Genomic DNA, 19251 nt, shown 5'->3' on the forward strand with positions numbered 1-19251 from the left:
TTGTAAATATTAATGAAACATGGAACTGACATGTGATTTGATTTTAAGAAAATATTACCGCTTTTCATATTTTCAGTTTAATCTGAAATCATAATTACACTAGAAATTGTCATTATTGCTTTATTTGTAACTAATTCTGGAAATAATTGTTAAAGGAAATGACAAATAGTAAATTTAGGTTTTCCAAATGCAATACCAATAGCTGAACATATTTTTTATCTGCAACGAAAACGCAGTTAATGCGTAGTTTAGAGCACTAGTGATCAATAATAAATTTTCGAACTTTTGTTTTTAACAGTTTAGTGACGGTAGAGGAGTTAGACTGTTAGAGGGTGGAAGGAGGGTGAGGGGTGGGAGCGCTCTCTCTCTCTCTCTCTCTCTCTCTCTCTCTCTCTCCGCATATGTGTGTGATTTAACTTTATTTGTTACTTTTTAATTTCTTAAAAAGGGAAAAAAACGCACACACGAGGAAGAGTGCCCCCACTTTTGATTACAGACCACTGTAGTACAAATACGCAACAGGTTTGGTTAAAAACAAAATAAACATTCAACTGCAAAAGAAATATTTGTCGTAAACTGCATGATAAACATTTGTCTGCTATCGTTGTTCACATAATACAAGATACGAGAGGACAACGCGCGTATCGGTGTAACAGCGGGGCTCAAAATCTTCTCTAGCTCAATACATCACCTCGGTCTGTCAACAAAAGTGTTCATCTGCCTACAGAGAAATCACCAACATGATGGGTGATTTCCTTAGCAAATGGGGTTACTGTATCACTGATGACGAGGTCTTTATAGTCGATGCTCAAGCTCAGACTGGACAACGATTGTCAAAGAAATCGGCCGTGACCTTGTCAAAAGAGCCACCCCGGCATTAGGAAAACGGCGGCTAGTATGGGGCACTGCCAAAATTGGTATAAAACCTTTCTTTTGTAAGGTATAACTCCATGGAGATTTCTCTATTATGGTTCATTTGTTGATGTTGTGGCCGCTTCAATGGAAACGGCCCGATATCAGCCCGGCTCTGAACACTATGGGACTTAACATCTATGGTCATCAGTCCCCTAGAACTTAGAACTACTTAAACCTAACTAACCTAAGGACATCACACAACACCCAGTCATCACGAGGCAGAGAAAATCCATGACCCCGCCGGGAATCGAACCCGGGAACCCGGCCGATATCAGCGTTTGATATCTCCATAGTAACTAACTACTTCGTGCATCTTGGAATGTCGTCTATCGGACGTGTGCTCTGCGCCCACAAACCATAGGCATTGTGTGATCTGTGCGCAGATATCGTCTGGAAACCTACTAAGGACTTTAGAATCCATACCACACAGAATCGCTGCTTTATTGCGTTCCAAAGATAGGCTTCCCCTAGTTCACCTAAGTCGTTTAATGCAAACATCGGTATCATTCCATTGAAAAGATGTGGCAAACCCTGCCCCATCTTCCCTGATGTTGTAGGCCATGTCAAATGACTTTGTAGTCGACAGGACGTTACATCCTAATGGCCAAAAACGTTACTAACATTGTTCCACATTGAACATGTGTACAGAATTAAGGGACGGTGTCTGGTCCAGTCTGCATTTGCAGAAATCGCCCTTGACCAACTACGGCAAGTGGGAGTAGCGACGATCACTAGCTCCCATAATCAGAACCGACATCTCTGTCATCATCTCTATACACGGTTACACGACTATTTTGTATTTACAAGCGGCTGTATAAGATTCTGAGATTGCTGTCCAGGATAATCTTTCCGTATGCGTAGGATGCTGTTATTATTATCACATACAGCACAGAACCTATATACTGTCTGAACAGAACTTCCTCACCTGAGAACATTCTTTCGGAATATTCATTTATCAGCTCACAATGAATTACGGTCTCTCGTACGAAAAGAAATTAAGCAAAGTTTGAAATTCAACTCAGGACACTGGCGTCCGTCCTTTTGTATCAGCAAAAATATGGGGATGAAAACTTCCTCTACCATCAGGATTTGAGCTGTCTACCTGCAAACCATGGGACACAAATTGTCACTTGCCAATCGAACTCAATGAATGAGCCGTACACGAAATAAGGGTACTGCAAGGAAAGAATTGCGCTGCGACAGCAAAGTTAAGTTTGATTTGCCATGCCCTCAGCACTATTTGGAGAGTATTTAGTTAGGTGTATATGTTTCTTGTTCAAAGTTTTGTGGCTAGAATTTACCACCAGACTTTCCTGACCAAATAATTTAGTACTTTGAATCAATTTTCTTGTACATAATAAAACGTGAATGTGATTACATTTTTCAGTGTACTGCGGAGCGTAATTCGCCAAATGAGTTAGGATTTTGTAAATAAGACTGCACTTCGTATGTCCCAGGCCTCTCGTAATGTCACACAATGTCGTGGAAGGTTCCAATTTCAGAGAAATCTCGGAGTGAGTAGAAGCGATTTCGTGTCAAATAAACATGTAACTTAAACATGGACTTGGCACTGAGATAAATAAGAGCTCAGTTTCGTCTGCGCATCACCATTGATAGCTATCATCTGTGAGAGATCATCATCATCATCATCATCATCATCATTTAAGCCTGATTATGCCTTTCAGCGTTCAGTCTGGAGCATAGTCCCCCTTATAAAATTCCTCCATGATCCCCTATTCAGTGCTAACATTGGTGCCTCTTCTGCTGTTAAGCCTATTACTTCAAAATCATTCTTAACCGATTCCAGGTACCTTCTCCTTGGTCTACCCCGACTCCTCCTACCCTCAACTTTTGAACCCATGAGTCTCTTGGGTAACCTTGCTTCTCCCATATGTGTAACATGACCCCACCATCTAAGCCTGTTCGCCCTGACTGCTACATCTATAGAGTTCATTCCCAGTTTTTCTTTGATTTCCTCATTGTGGACACCCTCCAGCCATTGTTCCCATCTACTAGTACCTGCAATCATCCTAGCTACTTTCATATCCGTAACCTCAACCTTATTGATAAGGTAATCTAAATCCACCCAGCTTTCGCTCCGATACAACAAAGTTGGTCGAAAGATTGAACGGTGAACAGATAACTTAGTCTTGGTACTGACTTCCTTCTTGCAGGAGAGAGTAGATCACTGCATTAGCTTTGCTGCACCTCGCTTCCAGTTCTTTCACTATGTTGCCATCTTGTGAGAATATGCATCCTAAGTACTTGAAACCGTCCACCTGTTCTAACTTTGTTCCACCTATTTGGCACTCAGTCCGTTTATATCTCTTTCCCACTGACATTACTTTTGTTTTGGAGATACTAATCTTCATGCCATATTCCTTACATTTCTGATCTAGCTCTGAAATATTACTTTGCAAACTTTCAATCGAATCTGCCATCACAACTAAGTCATCTGCATATGCGAGACTGCTTATTTTGTGTTCAAATATCTTAATCTCACCCAGCCAGTCTATTGTTTTCAATATATGATCCATAAATAATATAAACAACAGTGGAGATAGGTTGCAGCCTCGTCTTACCCTTGAAACTACTCTGAATTTACCGTCAACTCTAACTGCTGCCTGACTGTCTATGTAAAGACCTTTAATTGCTAACTTCCTCCTAGGAACCCGGTCATATGCCTTTTCTAGATCTATAAAGCATAGATACAATTCTCTGTGCTACTCGTAACACTTCTCCATTATTTGCCGTAAGCTAAAGAGATTCAGTTACAATTCCATTAAATGTTGCGGAAGACCCACAGTTTGCTGAAGTTCTACTGAGATGCTTTGGCCTTCGTTGCAGTGAGATTTCATGCGTGATAGTCAATCCTTTTACTCAGTCGATTCAAAAGACATTAGCTGCTGGACGGAGAAGTCTGAAATAAGACCCTAATTCATTTTTGTGCGGAGGTCTTATGTCAAATTCAACGCTTAATTTCGAGTCTACGCTGAAGTCGATACAACTAGAATATTCTTTTCGCATTTGAACTATTGATTGTGACATTCATGTAGGATGTATGCTTCTATACTCGAGGGACCATAAATGTGCCCTCCAGGACGAAAAAGAATTTCCGAATAAGAGGCAGCCAGAAACAACTACAAAATCCTGTTACGTATGATTTTTTACCGTGCAGTACACTTTTCGATGCAGAACGCAAATTCAAGTACTACATTCCTGTATCTTCTATTGTATACATTTTAGGGACGAGCTCTTGCAACAGTTTCCACTGTAATATTGTGAACAGTACTTAATTACGATTTACTGATTTGTTTGAACTGTTTCCAATCGAGAAACGTAGCTACTCTGTCCACTTACACAAACAGTATGTGAACTGTCGCCCATTTAGTTGACGCAGTACTAATATAAAAGTGCAGAAATGTTGTACCCACCTGAGGGGAGAGGGGCGTACGACGAAGTCTATTAGGCAATTTCGAAAATTAATTAATAATAAATGTCGCAATATGACACAATAAAGCGAGAAACAGAACTTGGAATAAAACGGTTGTAGGCAGCGATGAACGAAAACTGAGCAACGACAGATGATGACCACCACCGTCCGGTAGTTATCAAAGACGCCATGACAGATGTAAACTATGTGATCAGTATTGTGTATCACCTGTATGCCTTCATACTTGATGTATTCCCCGACGGCGATGGCATATTCCAGCAGAATAACTGTCTGTCTCGCGCTACAGTGGTTTGAAGAGCATACTAGTAAACTCAACGTCCATGCATTGGAGTACAAACTACTGTCCAAACTTCTTGCTCGAACTCCTGAACGTTCCATCCGCAAAGAATGAATCACAGTTTTTGCTGCAAACACCAGTATTCTTTCATTTGGCCCCTGCTATCATTTGCGAGTAAAAAATTGCTACCATCAGTAAATTATTTTCTTGGAAGGATACTCCTGCAGAATAGGTGGGATTTTGTGTAGTTCCCATATATTTTCATCTAATGCGATGTAACGATTGTTTCGCGCATCCGTGTGATGGTAATGATGTTACTAAGTCGTTGTCTCGATTGAAGAGCTGCCCTACTTCTTCAACGAAAACTGATAAAACTGTAGCGTCTGTTTCTTTTCGCCGCCTCTTTGCGCTGACAAAATGTTTTCGTACTTTATTTTCTGCTTTATCTGGAATACAACATGGCTACCGTCCCCTAAAACTGTGTTATTTTTTGTCGGTACTTTTCCTTTGAGTTATTGTTTTTAAAGTTAACGCAGCCTCAGTAAGTCACTTCATGTTTGTGTGTATAGCACACCCGACGTAAATCAGTAAAGTCTTCCCCCCGTTATCTCAGCACTAAAACACGGAACATTAATTGCCAGTCAGAGGTCAGCTACAGTACTGAACTCTGGGAGAAAGCCACGCACAGTACGAACTGGTGCGGGGACAGGGAACTTCGTGCAAGAAATGCGCTTTGGCCTTCTCCAGAATACGTCGCAGGTAGCGGCGGACAGGCAGGTGTATCGTACTTCTGGAACACCCTGTCCACTACCTACAGAGTCCTCGGCTCCATGCAGACGTCAACACATTCCCTCTCAGTACAAATGTAGCCCCGTGCAGGTGTCACAAACCCGACGAGCGTTCCGTGCGCACGGGTAGGCCAATAAATTTAATTACCATCAAAGTTCATGTCCACTGTGCCTGTCAGAGTGTATTTGTGAACATAATATCAGCATCAGTTCAGAGGTTTAATACCAGTAAAAGAGTTCAGTAAAGTGCTGCCCCGTGAATTTCCAAGCAGTTTTATCAGAAAGTCAGATGTGTTCATTTCTACGTTCATTTGCTGTGTAATTACAATAGCAATTCTGGAAAAGTGATTGTTTGCAAGACTGAAGATAAATATTAGGAATATTCAGGACCAACATCTTAAATTGAGTCATTTTGTTTTTCAGTCTGGCGGAGTACGTAAGTTTAACTGAAAATGGGTTGCTTTTTCGTAGACGACATGTTTGATATACCAGCTAGTCTGGATTTCGTATCGTGTAGCGTGAACGCCACATATTTCCGTTCAAAATTAAATTTTCACATAGCTCTGTTGCCCTGCACTGAGATTTACATATTTCGATATCAAAGGAAGTTTTACACATTTCTAAAATACCAACTTAAACTTACGAACACATATTTAAATATATGAGAAACTTCCACCTTGCACGGAAATTTAATAACAATTCATTCAATGACTGGTGACTGTACAGGGTATGCGTTACTCGGTAATGTGCAAAACACTAGAGAGGTATATTCTTTAAGTGTTGCGCATTTAGTTTCGTTGATAGGAACAGCCAGTTTGCAAAATATTTTCCATCTAATTCGCATACAATGTAACTCACGTAGAAGAAGGAAACGAATCATCGTTTAGCTTTTCTTATCTACTGGTGATTCGCTGGAATTCTGTCTGGGAGGACTGATTGCAGTTGTCTGCATTTTCGTTGTAAGTTATGAAATACTTCATGTGGGTGGCTATTGTCTGGTTTAAATGCAAATATTCTACGTTCACTAATTTCAAACTTTCCTGCTGGTGGTCTCAATAAGAGAAGCTAATGGTAACGCGAAGTCGCTAGCGTCTCTGGAATTTCCTTCTTCGTCGAAGTAAAGCAATTATCATGTCGAAGCTGTATGGCCAGCGAAGTGCCTACTCTAGAACCTCACGCAACTGGATATGTAGAATCTGAGCTTCCGCATGTACTGGCAAGTTTTTAAAAACGAAGCATTTTGTCAGGAAGTACTCTCATGTCAAGTACCAGAAAACATCAAATGAAAAGCTATTTTAAACGTAAACATTTTTGGTTAGGCTTTACCGTGTCTGTTGTTGACATCGAATGATACAACTAGTCTACCGTTACCAGTCGCTATTTATTTATTTCCACGACGCGTTTCGGAGTTTTAAATCTACATTATCAGGTGAATTTATGTGGATTGATATATGACATGTCAGTGTTGTGTCACGACTTTGAGATAATTGTGGCATTTCTGGTAGAGAAAAAGACAAAACACTGTTTAAGTAAATAGCACGTAGTTTTGTGGATGTGTTTGGCTGAAAGAATGGACGAAAATATAAATGTGAAAGTAAAAATAAAAGTTGGTATGTGTTCGTGTGTGACTGTGCATATGGAAAAGGGCGGGATTGAGAGATAAGAGAGTTAAAGGAGTGAGAGAAGGAGAGCACAGTTGTTCATGTTATTTAAATCATAAGTCATGTCTTACCTCAACAGTTACTTAGATACTGCACGTATTAGATGCAAACTCTGTCATAACAAAAACTGTGCACTACTCTTCTCAGTCATTTCACCCTCCATTTCTCAATTCCCCCCACACTAACAATGTTACATAGTAATAAAAATTAAATTGTTGTTTACATATAAAATTTGCAACAATTGGCAACATAACTCTTAAGTATTAAGTTATGTTAACTTGACAGAAAAGTATCTGTGACCAATAGAGATGTTTCGGTTCATCTGTGCAATCAAAGATCTCCACAATGCTTCGAGGCTTGGCCCAGAACAGTGTTTTGCTTTTCTATGTGTTTTTTTGCACTTGTCAGAGTGTATGCGACATCTTTGCTCCTTTCAGTGTGATGGTGTATGTGACGTAACACGACAGGAAAAGGTAGAAGAAAGATTAGTGTTTAAACTCCCGTCAATAACGAGGTCGTTACAGACGGAGAACAAGCTCGGATTAAGGAAAGATAGGGAAGGAAATCGGCTATACTCATTCAAAGCAACCATACCGGCATTTGCCTTAATTGATTTAAGGAAACCACGGAAAGTCTAAATCAGGATTGCTGAACGCGGATTTAAAACGTGTAACGAGTGCGCTACCTCGTCGTTGACACTTTCACACTTACATCCTTTCAGTCAAAGATCTCTACAAAACTATGAGCCATGCACTAAAATGGTGTTTAGTCATTTTCCATTCTAGACAATCTCGCAGGTTACCCCGAAATCGTTACACAACACTTATATACCATATTAATCCACCTTATGGTGGAGGTTTAAACTTTCTAAACGTGTCATGGAAATAAATAAATAGTGCCTGGTAACAGCGGCCTTGTCGCTGTTTCATTCGTTGACAGAAGCAATGATGGAAGACGCATTATTGCCATTATATATTGCTCTTGTATTAGGTTGCTGCATAAGTTCGTAGTGTTTTTCCATAAGTTAAATAAACACAACAGATACACATAACAAAGACATTAGTCATCAATCACATATCCTCCTTCACTATTCACAACAGTCTGCTCACGCGGAGGTAACTTTTCGATTCCGCGACTGTAGCAATCACGTGGGTATGGGGTGAAGAACTCGTCGAGCTATGTTCGGAGAATATTTTCATCCGGAAAGGAAGTCCTTGAAGGCTGTTTGATGGAGAGTGTAAAAGGTGAAAATCTGAGTGCGCAAGATCAGGTGAATAAGATGAGTAACAAATGACTTCCCACCCTAATTCCTGTGTAGTGTTTTCTGCCAGTCCAGCAGAAAGCGTGCAGGCGTTCCCATGTGGTGGCATCACTTCACGCAGTATTCCTGGGCATTGTTTTTGGCTCGCGTCTGGAAGACGTCTCAATTGCTGGTAACAAATGCCAGCAGTGATTGTTATACCTCGGGGAAGCAATTCGCAGTACACCACACCGTCATTGTTTCACCAGATGCATAGCGTTCTCTTTTGTGAAGGCGCGCACGTCTTTTACGGGGAGTTGCTGTTTTGTTTGGGCTCAACCATTCCTTTCCTTTCCTTATGTTAGCATAACGAAGCTAACTAGTAACGATGCGGGATAGGAATTGTCGGTGTTGTTCACGAGCCAACTGATGCCGAGCAAGCAGAGACGCACAATGGCCACACATTGATTTTTGTGATTTTGGCTTAGAGCTTGCGGTACCCACACACTCCATTTCTGAACATTCCTCATTGCGTGCAAACGTCGCACGATGGTGCAATGATCATAGCTCATCACATTCGCGAGTTCTCGAGTTCACTGACGTGGATCATTGTCGATTAATGCGTTTAAACGATCTTCGTCAAACCCTGAAGATCTTCCTGAACGTGGAGAGTCACAAATGTCAACACGATCCTCCTTAAACGGAGAAAACAATTTTGTTTCTGTTCTCTGTCCAATGGAATTATCCCCATCCGCAAATATTTTTGGCTGCCTCCGTTGCAGTCACCCCTCTACTGAACTTAAAACAGAGGAACACGTCGGAACTGCTCCGATTTCTCCACTTGTCACTCCATTTTCTAGAGTCCATAGCTCCACTCACTATCTCCAAATGAGAAAATGACAATACGTAAGCTCAAATGGCAACAATGAACGACAAACAAAAAAAAAAGACAATCGATAAATAAATCCACAGCAACCGGAATACCAACGTGCCAAACAAAAACACTACGAACTTATGCAGCAACCTAATACTATACAAACTACAATGTTGATTCGCTAAGGATGTCTAGATAGACGTACGAGAGAGCGAGAAAGCCCTGATCTTGCCCCATGAAACAAATGTAGAAATAAACAAATAAAAAGGAACATCGTGAGTAAAAGTATTGCCCAACATTTGTACGACTACTGCAGAAACTGTATTTATAACGTTAGTTATACCAGCGAGCTTTGTATATTCCTTTCAGTTATGCTTACTCGATTTCATTAATTCGAGTAAATTCCAGTTTACCGTAATTATACACTGTTGCCATATGAAAATACGTCTCACGTTCACACTAAACAGCCGTATAACATAAAAATCACTCAAGACACTACTCTCGAAAACGTGAACAAAACACAAGACTTGAATTTGAGATAAAAAAGAAGCTCTGCATCCAATTCCTGTTGCGCGTAACATGTGGTTAACAATGGTCAGCCTTGTGATATATCTGAGCAAGCATTGTCTTATACGCGACAATTAACGTAGAAATTGAGTTAACAGTTTAGCTTCATTATTTACATATTCGTTACGCTTCACTCAGATCTGTTTCATAATAGTCATGGGAAAAGAAATTATAACATTTTCCCTATGAACACTTTTTCAACATCCTATACATTACAGTGAGAACGGGACGCCATAGAGATTAACTTTTGGTTGAATGCGACAGAAATATAGACGCCAAAAGCTTGCGCATCTCCTTTATGTTTTGTCGCTTAATTAGCGCAGTGAAAAGAGGTTTGTGCGCTCGTGACTTCGACAACACTACTAACTGTAGTTAAAACTGAACTGTATAAACGCAGCTGTATTATGTTATTTTTATGAAAGACGACCGGTTTCGGTCATATACCTGACCATCTTCGGGTACCAGGAAGGTATTATTCAACTATGCAATGTACAATTACATTCTTTTACAATTTTCCACTTGAAAAAAAAAGAACAGAGTTTTCACAAGCTTATTTGACGCTTACAAGAGATGACTGTTACACATAGGCAACTGTGTTAAGAATGGAACAATTCGAATTCCTTTGGGCACTGAAATTGTGCATTTCTGAATATTTTTTTGGAACCCGAAGATGGCCAGATAACCGAAATCTATAGTCTTTGATAAACAAAAAATGGAACAGCTGAAAATTGTACCATGCAGTGTTTAAACTTCAACAAATCTGTCCAGCACCGCCTACACAGGATATTACTACGGTGAAGCGTAACTGATTTTGAGTCACGGTAAGCTCATGGTTCAACCGAAAACTCACTTTTAATGCAGCGTATAGACTTAAAAAACAATGATGGGACATTAAACTTAGCTGATAGTTTCTTATACGAGTATAGCTTGTAAGTGGTCACATTCTTCCTCGTGACATTAACCCCGCGTGCAAATCACGGAATACGAACAAACAGTTTCTCTTGCAGTGTACTGTAAGTTTAGCGTGCCGTACGATGTCTGTGAATATAGACGCCAGATTGCAAGGTGAAGCGAGTGCGACAAGATAAAATCTTTGATCCTGAAGGAAGAAGCAAATGAGTTCAGTTGTACGGAATTACTTAAGTGCATGTATCACAGGCATAGCTGAAAGCGAAGCAAAGCGGAGCTGTAATGTTTAGAGAAGCGACGTCATCGGTATTTCTCTTGTCGATATCCGACTTACATAAGACATAGAGGCGCATACAGAATCCCCTGTGGGATCGAAGACGTAAGGAGTGGTGGCGGCGCCGCGTCTGTCAGCGCACTGACCGTTGGCGGCAGGCGCTGCCCGTTGCGCAGCACGACACCCGGCGAACTCCTCCGAAAGCTGCGCCGGTCGTAGACCCGCCGGCGCGCCGCTAGAATAGGCTCAACATCTCGAGATAAGGCGTGGGGCATTGCGCACACGGCCTGCTGACGGCCGCTGCTACTGCGCACCTCACCGTCGCTGAAAGCGCACGAGGTCGAAAATCGCGATGTATGCGCACGTACAGAGTTTGGACAAAAATATGTAAACACCGTGGGAAATGCATACTTGACCGTAAATGCAGATGGCAGCCAAGTCTGCAGGTGGCGCTGTTGTATTTGACCACGAGTGGCACTTGGGTAATGCCCTAAATGCATTACAATTGTCATTCTTGGTCAGAACAGTGATCTGTGTAGTTGCGAGTGCATTATGTTCGAACGTCGGCAAATTGTTGGTGCTCATACAGTGGTGCTTCCTTAAGCGAGGTAGTCGAAGTGTTGCGTGTTTCGAGAGGCATTGTATCGAAGATCTATGCCGCATACAGGGAAAGCCGAAAAACATCAAAACAAGTTCCAACGATGACGAAAGATCATGACAGATGAGCCGGCCGCGGTGGTCTAGCGGTTCTAGGCGCTCAGTCCGGAGCCGCGCGACTGCTACGGTCGCAGGTTCGAATCCTGCCTCGGGCATGGATGTGTGTGATGTCCTTAGGTTAGTTAGGTTTAAGTAGTTCTAAGTTCTAGGGGACTGATGACCATAGCTGTTAAGTCCCATAGTGTTCAGAGCCATTTTTGAACCATGACAGATGATCATTGAAGAAGATTGTGACGAAAAGTACACTATTGAGCAAAAGTATCCCGACACCTCCAAAAACATACGTTTTTCATATTAGGAGCATTGTGCTGCCACCTACTGCCAGGTACTTCATATCAGCGACCTCAGTAGTCATTAGACATCGTGAGAGAGCAGAATAGGGCACTCCGCGGAACTCACGGACTTCGAACGTGATCAGGTGATTGGAGTGTCACTTGTGTCATACGTCTGTACGCGAGAGTTCCACACTCCTAAACATTCCTAGGCCCACTGTTTCCGATATGATAGTGAAGTGCAAACGTGAAGGGACACATACAGCACAAAAGCGTGCAGGCCGACCTCGTCTATTGACTGACAGAGACCGCCGACAGTTGAAGAGGGTCGTAACGTGTAATAGGCAGACATCTATCCAGACCATCTGACAGGAATTTCAAATTTCATCAGCATCCACTGCAAGCACTATGACAGTTAAGCGGAAGGTGAGAAAACTTGAATTTCATGGTAGAGCGGCTGCTCATAAGCCACACATCACGCTGGTAAATGCCAAACGACGCCTCGCTTGGTGTAAGGAGCGTAAACATTGGACAATTGAACAGTGGAAAAACGTTGTGTGGAGTGACGAATCACGGTACACAATGTGGCGATCCGACGGCAGGTTGTGGGTATGGCGAATGTCCGGTGAACATCATCTGCCAGCGTGTGTAATGCCAACAGTAATATTCGGAGGCGGTGGTGTTATGGTGTGGTCGTGTTTTTTATGGAGGGGGCTTGCACCCCTTGTTGTTTTGTGTGGCACTATCACAGCACAGGCCTACATTAATGTTTTAAGCACCTTCTTGCTTCCCACTGTTGGAGAGCAATTCGGCGATGGCGATTGCACCTTTCAACACGAACGAGCACCTGTTCATAATGCACGGCCTGTAGCGGAGTGGTTACACGACAATAACATCCCTGTGATGGACTGGCTTGCACAGAGTCCTGACCTGAATCGTATAGATCACCTCTGGGATGTTTAGGAACACCGAATTCGTGCCAGGCCTCACCGACCGACATCGATACCTCTCCCCTATGCAGCACGCCGTGAAGAACGGGCTGCCATTCCCCAAGAAACCTTCCAGCACCTGCCTGTGAGAGTGGAAGCTGTCATCAAGGCTAAAGATGAGCCAACACCATACTCAGTTCCAACATTACCGATGGAGGGCGCCACGAACTTGTAAGTCATTTTCAGCCAGGTGTCCGGATACTTTTGATCAAATAGTGTATGAGGACGACAGCTGCAAAGGTCACTGAAGAACTGAATGTCGCACTTGCGAACACTGTCAGCAATAAAACAACACGAAGGGATAACCACAAGCAGAGAATTACATGGTGAGCTGGAATTCCGGAACCACACATCAGTGACAATAGGAAAATGTGGCGCGAAATTCATAAATCCTGGGCTACGGAGCAACAGAAGAAAGTCATTTTGCCGGATGAGCCATGTTTCAGTGCGTTTCCCATTACGGCCGAGTTTACGTTCAAGAGTGAAACATGATGGGAAGAGGGGGGGGGGGGGGGGAAGGGGGGGCAGCGGTGATGATTTGGGCAGCCATGTCGTGGTATTCCATTGGCCCCATGGTTACACTTCTAGGTCACGTTACTATCAAGGATTATGTAACGATTTTGATTAATCAGGTCCATATCATGGTACAATGTTTGTTCCCTTAGGCTGATGAAGTGCTCCAAAGCGACAGGACCCCTATTTTCATAGCTCACATCGTCTAGACCTGGTTTTGTGAGCGCGAGGATATATTTTCGCATCTCCCCCGACACCACAGTCACCAGATCTCAGTAATATCTTTGTGTTCTGCTTTGGAGAGAATGGTGCGTGATCGCTATCCACCTACATTATCGTTACCTGAATTTGCCACAATGTTGCAGTAAGAATTGTGTAACATTCCCCTGGAAACCATACAGGTCCTGTATTTATTCATTTCGACACGACTGGTAGCTTAGTTAAATGCCAACAGTTTACCTACACTGGTAAAGTGTTGTGCTTTTGGCTTTTCTATATTTTTGTCCACCTCTTGTATATACATAGAGGCATTCATACTCAGTAAGCCACCATGCAGTGCATGGCGGATGATGCCCTCTAGGCAACTGCAAGTCTTTCCCCTTTCTGTCCTACCCTCAGATGAAGCGAGGAAAAAACGACTGTCTTTATGCTTCCGGACGAGCTCTGATATCTCGTATGCAGTTTTTGTGGTTCTTACGAGAGATGTACGTTCGTGCCAGTAACATCGATCTCAGTCTGTCTCAAAGGCCGATTCTCTTAACTTCCTCAGTATTGTTCCCTCCAAGGATTCCCATTTGTGTTCACGAAGCATTTATGTAATACTCACGTCTTGATCGAACTCGCAGGTAACAAATCTAGCAACACGCCTCTGAATTACTTCGATGTCTTCTTTTAATCCGACATGGTGGGGATCCCAAACATTCAATTAATACTCTAGAATGTGTCGCATAAGTGTTCTTCATAGATGAGTTACATTTTCCTAGAATTCTCCAAATAACCACTCTCTCTCTCTATTACAGTACACCACTAATACTGCATTCGAAGATTATAGAATTAGTTTTCCTACTAATTTACATTAACTTACTTTTTTCCACATTTAGAGTAAGCTGCCATTCTTCACGCTAAGCAGAAATTCTATCCACGTCACCCCGCGTCCTCCTACACGCGCTCAGCGACACTTCCCCGTAAATAAAAACAAACATTCGCAAATTGCTGCTCACTGTATCCGTCAGATTATTTATGTAGTGGCTGGATTATGGGTGAATTGTGGGTACAGGAAATTCAAACCAAAGTCAAACCACGGGAATGTTGAAAAACTGGATTAACTGAAGCCTTCGTTGCTGCTTCACCAAATCACAACCAAAGTGTCTCGGTCCACGCCACGGAAGAACCTTTCGCCACGACCTACATTCTAAAAAATCAATATGGACGCAAGAAAATATTGGCGGTGGTCTGTTAGTTTCCTGTCTGCGCCCTTAGGACGTCACGGGCCACATCATCATTACACCACGGGACGAAGTCGACATCCGGTATCGGTAGGTTCGATTCATCCGAAAAACCTTGATTGGTCGAATTTTGAGGATAGACACTAATTATTCCCCGAAAGCCTAATAACAAAGTTTAAGAACCAATATTACGTGAAGAATCTAGAGCTATTCTTCAGCCCCTTCGTATCACTCCCGTATGGACCATGAAGATAAAATCAGAGTAATTACAGCACACACAGCGACATTTAAGCAGTCACTGATCCCGTCCTCTATATGGGACTGGCACGGAATGAAAGTCTAACCTGTGGGACGATGCTAAATATCCTTTGTCATGTACTAAACAGTGGTTTGCTGAGTTTGTCTGTAGATGCAAACAGATTCATCTGGCTACATCTGCGTAAACACTCCACTACCAGGTGTACAATGTAGGGTACTGAATGCTTGGTAGCAATGTTTATCACCAACCTTTCCTGTTCCATTAGCGTACGGGGTGGAGAGAAAGTACTTTTTACATCGTCTGAAATATTCATACACAATGTTCTCGGTGCACTAATCGCGTTAAATGGAAATCAACCAGCAAATCTGTCTCGAAACACTTCGTGGTTATATGTGAAATACTTGTTTTCTAATTTTTTCCGACGGCGTTTCGCGAGAAGAACACCTCCTTGCTTGCAACGATTCCCATTTCTGTTCACCGAGCATGTACGTCGCACTTTGGTGTGGAAATGGGTGTGACAATTAGAGCCGTAGCAGCACGCACGTTGATAAGTGGTCCAATCTCTTCCTACAGCCCGATATAATGATCACTGCAGACCCCAGAAATATTCAAGAGCAGATTATATGCATCTACTTTGTAAAGTTGCTACATTTTCCTAAAATAATTTCAATGAATGTTCGTCTCTTTACAGCCTACGCAGAATACTGTTTCCACTTTATATCGCTTGGTATCTTTCCCTGTACATATTAAGTAAATGTGACAGAGGTCAGGGGCTTTTCGCTAAGTTTGTAATTGAACGCCGTGGGAACGTTTTATCTTGATTGTGGTTTTTATCTTGCGTTTATTCAAGGTCGAGGGAACTGGTTTTCAACTAAAAAAAAGTTGCGCTTTTTTAATATACCCTACAATTATTTACCAGTCATATTTTTCTGTAGCCATAGCCAATAAATAAACTGAGAAGATTGCTCCCTCCGTCTGACAAATATTTTAGGTACATTGAGAAGATAAGTTGTCGAATCACGTTCCTAAAAGCACATCAGACGATAAATTTTTTTGTAATGAATACTCTCGCTCGTGGCCTATGTAACATCCTCCATCCATCACTTGTTCGGAAAAATAAGGGAAAGGAAGAAGTTGTACGTTATTCTTGCCTGGGAGATCCCGAAAGGTTGTTAAGCACACTAATCGGAAAGTGTGTTCTTCCTAAGAGCTGCGATGGGGAGTTATGCCTTAAGTGTTTTGTTGAATGTAGGTAACTGTAATGTTTGGGTTGTACGATGATGAGAGAAAGAGGAGAGTAAAATCCGACGTGCCGGCCGCGGTGGTCTAGCGGTTCTGGCGCTGCAGTCCGGAACCGCGGGACTGCTACGGTCGCAGGTTCGAATCCTGCCTCGGGCATGGGTGTGTGTGATGTCCTTAGGTTAGTTAGGTTTAAGTAGTTCTAAGTTCTAGGAGACTTATGACCTAAGATGTTGAGTCCCATAGTGCTCAGAGCCAAAATCCGACGCCGATACGTAGACTCCTCCTCTCGAATAGCACTAAAGGAACCACCGTGCGTAACGTCCCCATCTAACGGACGGTTCACCATCAACAGTGTGACTTGCTCCCACTTCGTCAGACACAGCCGAGATGTTTGGAACTTAATCCAGCATACTAGCGTAAAGAAATCACGATCTTTATGCTAACACGTCTCCTCCCATTGCCGGTCAAATACTGATGGTGAAAATTTGTTTCACGGTTAGGATTCACAGCAGCTACTTCCGAGTTGGGCGCCAGCATACAAGCGCGCGCTAGCGATCCCGGATACGGAGGTCGACTGTTTGGTATGGTGTAAGACCGCCGTTGAGAAATTTGGGAAAAAAGTCTTTCGACGTGAGCAATCTTCTTGACACAGTGGCCCATATGACACATGTTAGAGATTTCAAATACTGTTTGTCAGTGCCAACACAGACAACAGATGCTTATAAATGTATTAAAACGGATAATAAAATACATAGTTGGGTGTGCTCGTATCTACATACACGTTCATCGAACGTTCCTCACCTGTAGTAAAACTATTATATGGTCTTGACATAAAATGAGAATCAGGTGAAAAACGTGGTAAAGTCTCTTCGCAGTGCAGATCATTCTTCCTACGTGTTGCTATTTTCACAAACCGTGGTGTACTTAAGTGACTTGCAAAGAAAAGAGTGATCGTTAACAAACTTGTGCACGGAGTGAGGCAGTTTTCACGTTTTGGTGTCATGTAGCTCACAGCCAACAATATTTATTTAGCCAAAAACTTTATCAAAACGATAATTTTCGTGTATAGAGCGAAATAGCTAGTCTTCGAACAATGCTTAGAACTGAATTCTGTATCTGCAGGTGCATCTATAGCTCTAAGGATTACAAACTATTATAGAGTACCTGGAAGAGGGAACTTTTTATTGTGCCGTATATTAAGGTTGTTTCTTGGCCGACTCATGGACCGTGTGAGAAAAGGAGTGCGCTTATGTAATATATTTTAGTATATTTCTATCTTCACACACACTGCGGGAGCGATATGTAGCGCACTGAAAAATATTCGTACATCTCGACTGTTGAAATTTACCTCGAGATACAGGTGTCTTTCTGCAACTGTCTAGCAGTTCACAGTTTCCAACACATCGTTTAAGGAGTACTGTCTTTTGCAAACAAGCTGTACTTTCTCAGCATCGCCGCGCGGAGTGGCCGCGTGGTTTGAGGCGCCATGTCACAGATTGCGCGGCCCCTCCCCCCGGAGGTTCGAGTCCTCCCTCGGGCACGGGCGTGTGTGTTGTCCATAGCGTAAGTTAGTTTAATTAATATGTAAGTCTTGGGACGGATGACCTCAGCAGTTTGGTCACTGAGGAATTCAAACACACATTTCTCAGCATCCTTTCCGCGGACTGAAACCTACTTTTTATTCTACCTCTAAGTATAACTGGCCATTCCATTTCAAATCCTCAAAGGCTGGTGGTTTCAGGTATTTGTTTGACGTGACTAACTCTAATTGTGTATCATTAGTTGCGTACGTCAAAGCAACGACATTTTTACATTTTGTGTAGAAAAAATTACTTACTGTGTCAGCACCGAAAGTGTCCCGAAAAATAGTTTATACAGAAAATATATTCATTATTGTACTCGTTGACTTGTACCTTAGATAGCCTTATACTGAGCTGTAACTGTTCAAATAAGCAAAGCGTTGTCTTTGTACTTGTGAAAGAATGTAACTTATTTGTAGGTTGAGGATATCCTTATTAACGAATACCAGCACTCCGTCTTCAGGCCACACATCGGGACCATCCGACCGCCGTGTCATCCTTAGGTGAGGATGCGGATAGGAGGGGCGTGTGGTCAGCACACCGCTTTCCCGGTCGTTATGATGGTTTTCTTTGACCGGAGCCGCTACTATTCGGTCGAGCAGCTCCTCAGTTGGCATCACGAGGCTGAGTGCACCCCTAAAAATGGCAACAGCTCATAGCGGCCCGGATGGTCACTCATCCAAGTGCCGGCCACGCCCGACAGCGCTTAACTTCGGTGACCTGACGGGAACCGGTGTATCCACTGCGGTAAGGCCGTTGCCTTTATTAACGAATAACTACTACATATTTTACGGCGGAGATTCGTACGAAATATATTGCTTAGAAGCGATGTTTGCATGTCTCATTAAAGTTGAAAATTAGTCAGGCCATAAAACTAAACATGGTATTCACAAACGGCGAAGGACCGCTGGCTCCTCACTTCCGAGACAGCGCAGGGCGAAGTATGGCCGGCTTTGAACCTCCCAACATAGCTTTATTATGCGTGTGTAACTGAGAACCACCCGGAAGGAATTAGAACAAAAGGGGACGTTTGCAGCTAGCAGGAAGCCACGAGACCTTCCACTAGAGACATGTTGTCTCCCACGCTAATCACTGCTCAGAAATTGTGCTCAGTATTCAATAAGGCTAGTAGAAGCAACGTGCTATCGACCTTCTTGTGAATCATCGTCGTATGCGGCTGCCGTGACCAGAACACCGCGGCGCACCTTAATCAGAAAAGCCAGCTGGCAAACCTGATACGTCATCGCTAGAGCCTGCGTGCGCTGCTACCGCGGC

The 19251-nt window shown here is 42.7% G+C and overlaps 1 pseudogene; it reads right to left on the reverse strand.

The window, feature by feature from the left end:
* Window positions 1-18619: 18619 nt before the first annotated feature.
* LOC126185879 (5S ribosomal RNA) lies at window positions 18620-18737 on the reverse strand (annotated as a pseudogene).
* Window positions 18738-19251: the final 514 nt, after the last annotated feature.

Source organism: Schistocerca cancellata, chromosome 4, assembly GCF_023864275.1.
Source record: "Schistocerca cancellata isolate TAMUIC-IGC-003103 chromosome 4, iqSchCanc2.1, whole genome shotgun sequence".
NCBI lineage: Eukaryota > Metazoa > Arthropoda > Insecta > Orthoptera > Acrididae > Schistocerca > Schistocerca cancellata.